The sequence below is a fragment of the Aptenodytes forsteri genome, unplaced genomic scaffold, assembly GCF_000699145.1.
Source record: "Aptenodytes forsteri isolate BGI_AS27 unplaced genomic scaffold, ASM69914v1 Scaffold121, whole genome shotgun sequence".
NCBI classification, from domain to species: domain Eukaryota; kingdom Metazoa; phylum Chordata; class Aves; order Sphenisciformes; family Spheniscidae; genus Aptenodytes; species Aptenodytes forsteri.
In genome coordinates this window covers 964,255-972,050 of record NW_008796219.1, presented here as the reverse complement: position 1 = coordinate 972,050, position 7,796 = coordinate 964,255, and positions in this window count along the sequence as shown.

Below are 7,796 nucleotides of genomic sequence, written 5' to 3'. Positions count from 1 at the left end.
GCCCGCCGCCGCGGAGCCTCCGGGGAGGATTGGTGCCGGTATCTGCCGATAGCTGAGGTAAAAACCGCGACGCGGAGCCACGGTAGCCGTGTGTGTGGGTTTGGAGCACCGTCAGGTTTAATCGTGCTTTCCTCTTCCCTCAGTCCCCCTTAATCCGCCTCCCCTGGGCTGGAGGGAGGCCGGGCATATCCCCATATCCCTTCTCCATATGTCGCAGAGGAGCCAAACCTGATGCCTGCGTATTTTTTTTTTTATCCTGCTGACCTATTAAAAATCTAAATGACTCTTTACACTAACGTTTAGGGATGTGTAACAGCAGCAAATTGCTTCCCGCTATAAATTCTTCATGGCGTGCTTCCCCATCCTACCAAAAGCACGCGAGTGGTGCAAGCCCTGGGTGTACACATGCGTGCACGGTTTTGCAGGGTGGAAGCTGGCGATGCCTGAAGAGAAGTCCTACTGAATTTTGTTTGTCTGAAGCCAGTAGGCTTTTACGTCTGGTCCTTTAAAGCAACAAAAAGCTGGCTCCCAAACCCAAACTTACACATTGTGCAGAAAATGATAGTATTAAATCCTATAGCCAACTTACTTTTTTCACCCATCAAGGAAAAAAAAACCACGAACCCTCTAGAAATAATATTCTGTAAAGCTTTTCCACAGCAACTAAATTGAACAATAGAAAACTAGAACAAAAAACTAGAAAAAAGTAGGGCAATAAAAATAGAATAGCAATAAAATAGAACAATCCTTTTATATGATCTGAGAAGCTAAAGAGCTCCTCTGTTTTTCAGAGACTTAACCATCTGTCTCCCAAAAAGGAATTAAATGGAATGTTTATGGAAAATAATAATTACATTTTCACTAGTATTGACAAAGCAATATTTGCTCCCCGGTTTAACTCTCTGGCCCATCCTGCCTGTTCTGCATTCTCCTCTTCCCAGAGCCCATCACACAGCATTTATTCACTCTTTAATTAGGACATCCAGTGCATGCCAATGGGATCCTCTGGTGACCCAGTGCTAATGGCACTGTCTGATGAGAACCTGCCAAAGAGCCGAGGTCTGGTCCCTTGCCTGCCCCAGCTCCCCCCCCCTCTGCAGGGACTCACTCCTGGCAGTAGTGGCACTGAAGTCAATGGTGACACTCTTAGAAGCTGGAGTTTGCAGGACTGCGCCTTGACAATATCAAAAGACTGAAATCCTTAATAACTTCCTTTCTTCTATGAATGCTTTGCTTGCATTGCTTTTTGGTGTAACGAATAGTCCAAATAGGTGGACAGATTTGAAATGTCAATAAATATTAGAGCACCATTATTTGGCAGGAACATTCAATGAAAGCCATTAACTGGCTTTACTATAGTAAAGCAGGATTATAGTACTTAGGGCTGGCCTAGGTTACCGTAGAGACAGCGATGTGGTTCGATGACTGGATCCAGATCCTACTTACTGGGGGTTTCGGCATCCTGTGGTATCCTGTTGCAAGAGGATATTAGGGGCAGCTGGCTGCTAAAGAAGGGTATAATAAAACATGAAAGGAAATCCTGCAATTTCTTTAAAGTAGAATTAAACTTTTTTTTTTTTTTTTCTGTCGAGATCCTGTATGGATTTTGCAGGGATTTTGCTGTTTATCCCTACTGAGGTTCTGCAGCATTGCGGTTAGGAGGCTGTTTCTTTCCCATGAACAGAAGCTGAGAAGTCATTTTATACCACTTTACATCCTTGGAAATACTAATTTAAAAAATGAGCTCATTTTCATTGTGTTTGATCTCATTAGCCTTCTCGGGACATGACATTTTTAGGTCTACTGTTTTACTTTTCAATGGAATTGTCATCATCTGTTCTTTCTGCTTCGTTTTCGGTCTCAGTGTTGTTTTGTATGAGAACAGGCATGATTAGTTCCTTTCATTGAAGAAGAATTACTTTATAGCAGTTCAGCATTTGACGACCAGTTTAACCTGATCTATGACTGAGCTGTCACTGAGCGGGAAGGGACCCTGCTCATTCCCTAGCCTGGGTCATATATTCCTGCCTGCTTCCTTGTGCCAGCACTCGTAACCACGTGACAATACAGTGAATGGATAGAGATTTTGCCTTCCTCCTGCAGTTAATTAAGCAAACACTCAGTTTATGTACATAGATGTTGGCATTACAAGTGGGGCTAGTCCTGTGACCAGAGCATTTAAATGTGTGTAACTCTCTGCAGGATCGGGCCCGTATATGCTGTGTTTTCCTTAGACAGTGTTGACAATTCTGTAGCCTTTTCTCTGTCCTGGTCCTAAAATGCTCCTTGGATGCTAACCGGCAATTTTGGCTTTGAAAGAATTAAAAGACTGGAGCAGTATTGTATATGGGTGATTGAGTGTTAATGCAAAAAGAGTTGGCTAGGGCCTTTGTTCTGCACTGCACATTTGGTACTTTCCAGTTTCTTATACCTCATCAGCGAGGATGGCAGGAATTCATGATCGGTTAAGTCAGTTTATTTAATGCAAAACAAGCTGAAAAAAAAATCCAGTAGTTCTACAGATTTTGCACTGTGTGTCAGAGGGAGAGGAAAGATGTGTCATATAAAAATGCTCTTCAGGTGCGATGTTTCATGAGCTGCCATTGCTATGCCTCTGGCTAAAACAGACGGGTTGACAGCCTTTTTTAATTCACTCGGAAACACGCCAGAAACCGCAACCTTTCCATACAAATCCACGTAAGTTGGACAAGCAGCTTCCATGCTGTTATGTTGTCTGTCACAACATGATTTGCATTAATTAATAGTATTGAAGTTATTTTACCGTACACATTCACAGATTAGCACAAGCTGTTTGTTTTTTTCTGGACACTGATTTCTCCAGGAGTATTTAAGGAGCAGAGTAAGCTTTGCATGTGGATCTCTAACTGCTGGAAGGATCCTGGACTTTTGAATCATTTCAGACTATCAACCTGTCAGAGATCTGCAATCTTTTTTTTTTTTTTTTTTTTTCCTCCCCTTGGAAGCAGTTCTGCTTTCCTCTCTCCCTCTCTTGTGGGTAGATTGGAAGAACAGGCCCTAAGCTCTGGAGGTAAACTATTATTTCTGTGACCCATATTTTAAAGTGTTAGACAGTAAGAACCAAAAGCCAACCCTTTGCTACGGGAATGGCCTGCCAACAACAAACGTTCTGATTCCATCAGTCAGAGACAAATCTCTTCATGGGAGAGCTCTCCTCTTATCCTGTAGCTTTCTTTTCTCTCTCCTTTACTGCAACTCCCTGCATTGCCTCAGTTCAAAAAAAGCTACTGTACACATTTGTATGTACAGTGTAGGAAATCCAGATACTCATGAACTTAATGGGAATTTTCCCTTGACTACAAGAGGGATGAGATTCAAAGCGATGTCAGACTCTGGCCTTATCAAAAAGCTTTGTGAAACTTGGGTGGAAGGTTCTAGCTGCAGGTTACTAGCACAAGCCTCATTCTCTCCAAAGCCATGGAAGTGGGCAGTACACAGATGATGTATTTCTTGTTTAATAGCAACTGATAATAAGAGTCCTGAAGGACTTTGGTTTTCACAGCAGATGCAGAAACTGTAACATAAATGTCATTCGAGTGTATTGCTTTGTGAGCTTTGGAGTTAGTCAGTGCCATGTGTCCCAAGAAGTTTTACGCTGTGATATAGGAAAAGGAGGGCAAAGACTGTTCATGTGCATTCAGATGATAAAATTCACTGATGCTGCTTCTTGTTGGTCAGGATGAGGTCTATACCACTCGGTCTCTGTGACAGAAGACCAGAAGGCCTTTACGATGGGCAACAGAGTTGCAAGGATCTATTAGACTGTTAGCCCAATGCCTGGACAGTATCCCTGCCAAGACATTTTGCAGCCTTATGGGGAAATAAATACTTCTATTGCACCCCCAAAATCAGGCAACTTTTCAGAGTACAGTGGCTGAAAAGCCTCAATATCTGCTTTGAGGGGATGTTGTTGATGTGTATCTAAAATCTCTCCCTAGTCAGAAGCAACCAAACTTCAGACTTGTAAGTGAAATGTCAAAATCTCAAAATGGTCAAGAACCACAAACCAGGACCCCTGAATCTGTGCCTCTTCTCACGCCTCCCAAATCATAACCACAAAACCAAACACTTCTCTGCCTCGCATCCTGATTTGAAGGTCTTAGTTCTTACTCCACGTCCTGACTCTGTTCAGCTCTTCCCAGATTGCTACCTAACAAATGCAAGAATAGCACCGTGACTGTTGCATGCATTAACAAGCCTTTATCCTGTAGCACTTGAAAAGGACATGTTTGAATCATAGGTTAGTCAGCCATACTACAATCTTTACTTCTCCTCTGTGTCAGGAAGTCCAAAAGCAAATGGGACAGTCCTGAGGCACGCTTCACGGTTATGCTGCCAGTCTGTATGTCTCTTCAGAAAGAGCATGGATCATTTTGGGAAAACAGAATGCTGCCAAGTCACCGATATAAAAGTGTAGAAGACAAAAAAAGTGAAGTCCAAAGTGAATAGCAGCATGTATATTTCTTCAAGGTATGATGATCCATTTGACACCTGATTTTCCATCAAGGTCATTGGCCAAAACAGAGAAACCATATAGATGTGAGACAGATGATTTGAGCAGAATAAAGCTTTGACCTAATTCAGCCAGAAGTTATTGGCTTGGTACAGGAGTAAAATTCTTTGGCCTGTTCTTGCAGGAATAAAATTAGATAACCAGGCAGTCTTTTCTGTCCCTTAAATTCAGGCATCTTAACTGTTACCTATCTGCCATGTTAAATGGAAAAAAAATAATTGTGAGAAAAATTGAATTGCTTGCACTAAATTATAAATGTAAAAGTTGAGTATAGGTAGAGAAATCAGTGCAGCCAGAAAGCCTTTGCCTGAACACCCAGGCTCAGCATATGAAATTCACATTATAGTAAAAAATGTTATGCATCCAATGCAGAAAGTGTCAGGCCATGGAAATAAGAGTATTTTAATAGAAACCTATTTTATTTCTGTCTCAGACTAGCCAGCAACTGTTACCTTCTAGTAATGTAAACAGCACGCATTACACTCAATTTTCTCTTCTTCCCCTGTTCAGTTCCAATGACCACATGGAGTAGCTTCGCATTTTGTTAAGCCCTCAGTTACATAGTTGCTGCTAAAAACATTCCCATTGCTTGGTGAAATCTGTGCTGACAGCCTACAGGTATTTCTGATAGTAAAGTCTTGCCACAAAACTACCTATGACTCTAGCATGTGTTTCTGCTTTGAGGTCAGCAAAAGTGGTTTTCAATCCTAGCACAAGCCGTGATGGCTTGGATATCCAGGCAGTATAACTGAGCCCTGCCCCACCAAAGGCAATGGGAAGAAGTACGGAAAGTTCCCTTTCATCAGGGAACAGAACCCAGGATTCTTCTTTCTCTCCCTCAGTAACATTTTTATTGTTTCTGTGAAAAGTAATACAGCTTTAGTCTGAAAGAGAATAACCCTCCTCTCATAGTCTTGATGGTTTGGGCACTCAGTTGACATTTGGGGGTTTTGATCTTGTCACACAAAGGAAGGAGCAGCGGCAAGTTTCCCATTGGGCTTGGTCAGAGTTCTAACCATTGTAGAGAAAGGCAAAGTAGCAGCAAGAGTCAGTACTGCTAGCTTTTAAAATAATTTAGGCTTGTTTTGGAGAGGATTCTGGGCTAAGGCACCCAAAGCAAGAACTAACCCATCCTGATTGCACAAGTTAAGCACTTCATCACCGTAGTCTTTGGTATTTCTCTACTGACTAGCCCTTGGTAGCTCTCATGTGCTGGTTTTTGAGGATCCCAATCAATTGGCATCTAACTGTAGCCAGACGATGCCTATGGGTACAGAACCTGTCCCTATGTTCCAGATTCCACTCCAGGAGCTGGTTACAGGTAGATCAGCAGTACTGTACAGCTCAGACACACAACATCCATCTCTGCCCTTGCAAGAAGAACTGGGAGGTGCATCCCATCCATAGATCAATTTTGTGTAGGAATATGGCCTCCGGCCTGCCCCATGTCTCTCCACCTTGGCCTGGTTTCCATGAAATAATAAATAAAAGAAATCAGACTCCCATGAGTCACCTAATAGTTCACAGTTACAGGCCCAACAGCAAACGCTACCAGCAACACTTCTGCCATGGCAGAGAGAAGTCTGTGCAAACTAATTCTTCTCCTCCTTTCAGATTAGGGCTGTCATGCTGGAGGGTTTTTTTGCTATCTGATCTGGCTGTCTTAGGTCTTATATCTCTGTTGCATTGCCATCTGCCAGATAACACTGCCCTCAAAGTCAGCCTTTGCCATGTTTAGCATTGCGGCATGTCTCTCCATCTTTGAATCCAGTCCAAAGTCTGTGTAGAGATAATGTCTGCAGAAACCTGGAACTATTTTGTAAATCTAACTAGATGTAGTATAATTTTTAGCTGTGGCTAGAGTGACTGTAAACCTTAAGTTTCAAAAAGTATCTGGGCAAAGAAACAATATATGATCTCCAAAAATGAGAAAGGTGCTATTCACCATGTATCTGAAGGACTTCTGCCTTTCTAAGCATTACTTACTTAATTAATCAAGAAATCAATGAGCCTGTTCAGTCTTTAAAAGTGGGGCTTTTTTCCCTTATGTACCTGATTTACAGTTTGTCTGGAAAAAGAAGTGTTTTCATTATTCCCTCCTCTAGAAGTTTCCCTTTTACTTTCTTTTCCTAGGCATAAGTCTCAGAAGAATGGGACTTTGTTGGCTTTCCTTTGAAGTCTATTGTTACTTCTCAAATTCTGTCTTTCTCAAGCACAATGGTGATGTACTTTGGCAGATTTCTGGTGCTTTGAGCTCTTTAATCTGTATGTCCTTTCCATAATGATATTAAAAGCAAAATCCAGTTTTATCTTAAGCAAGGAATTTCATTTCCTCCAAATATATTGGCCCATCTTCTGTGTTAAATGCAATACATAGCAGGTGTGTTGCAAGAATACAGTACATTCAGGGGGATCAGATGCTCTTCTGGAACGCAAAACCAAGCCTGACTCTTCTTTTATTTTCAAAAATCTATCTGAAGAAATCTGCTGTTTTGCTTGACTTGGCTTCTCAGTGGATATTCTCCTCCTCCTGTGTTAGTATCAACATTGCCAAAGTGTTCTCAGAGACTTTGAACATGTTTGCAATTATTTATTTGTTGACAACACAGTTTAATGCTGAAAAGCATTTCTGCAATCAACATTACAGCAGTTAACCCCACTAACGCTCAAGCGAGGCTTTTAATCATCACAAGCTGATGCTTTGCTTGCTGTCAGTACTCCTGGTGTATGGCAATTTCCAGAATTTAAGGTCAGAAAGGATCACTTTTTTTCTTCAGTAGTGTAAATATTTTGCTTTGTTTATGCTTCCACCCCTTGGTTTGTTTAGGGCTTTCTCCACCAGCCTAAGAAGGCCATCAGTATGCAGAATTTTCATGTTCCTACACTTGTGCACAGTCATCAAGACACAGAGCAAACATACCAAGCCCTGAAGAAGTGTCAGCACTGCATTTCTCAGGCTGACTAAGGCTTGCTCTCCCTGTTCTCCAAGCTACTAGCACAAGCCACGTTCTCTCCAAAGCCATGGAAGTGTGGCTGTGAGGTGGTGCCTAAGCTAGGTATCACCTTTTTGCTTTGGAGTTGGCTCGAGACTGGCGTACACTGTGTGGAGACAGAGTAAGCTTGTGTCTGGTTGCAGAGTGCTGTTGCAAGTCTCTCACTGAAGTGTTTTTCTATAGCTATTAAATAATTCAGTACTTTTCTCTGTCCTCCCAGATTTTTAAATACTACTTCCAAAATGTAAAGC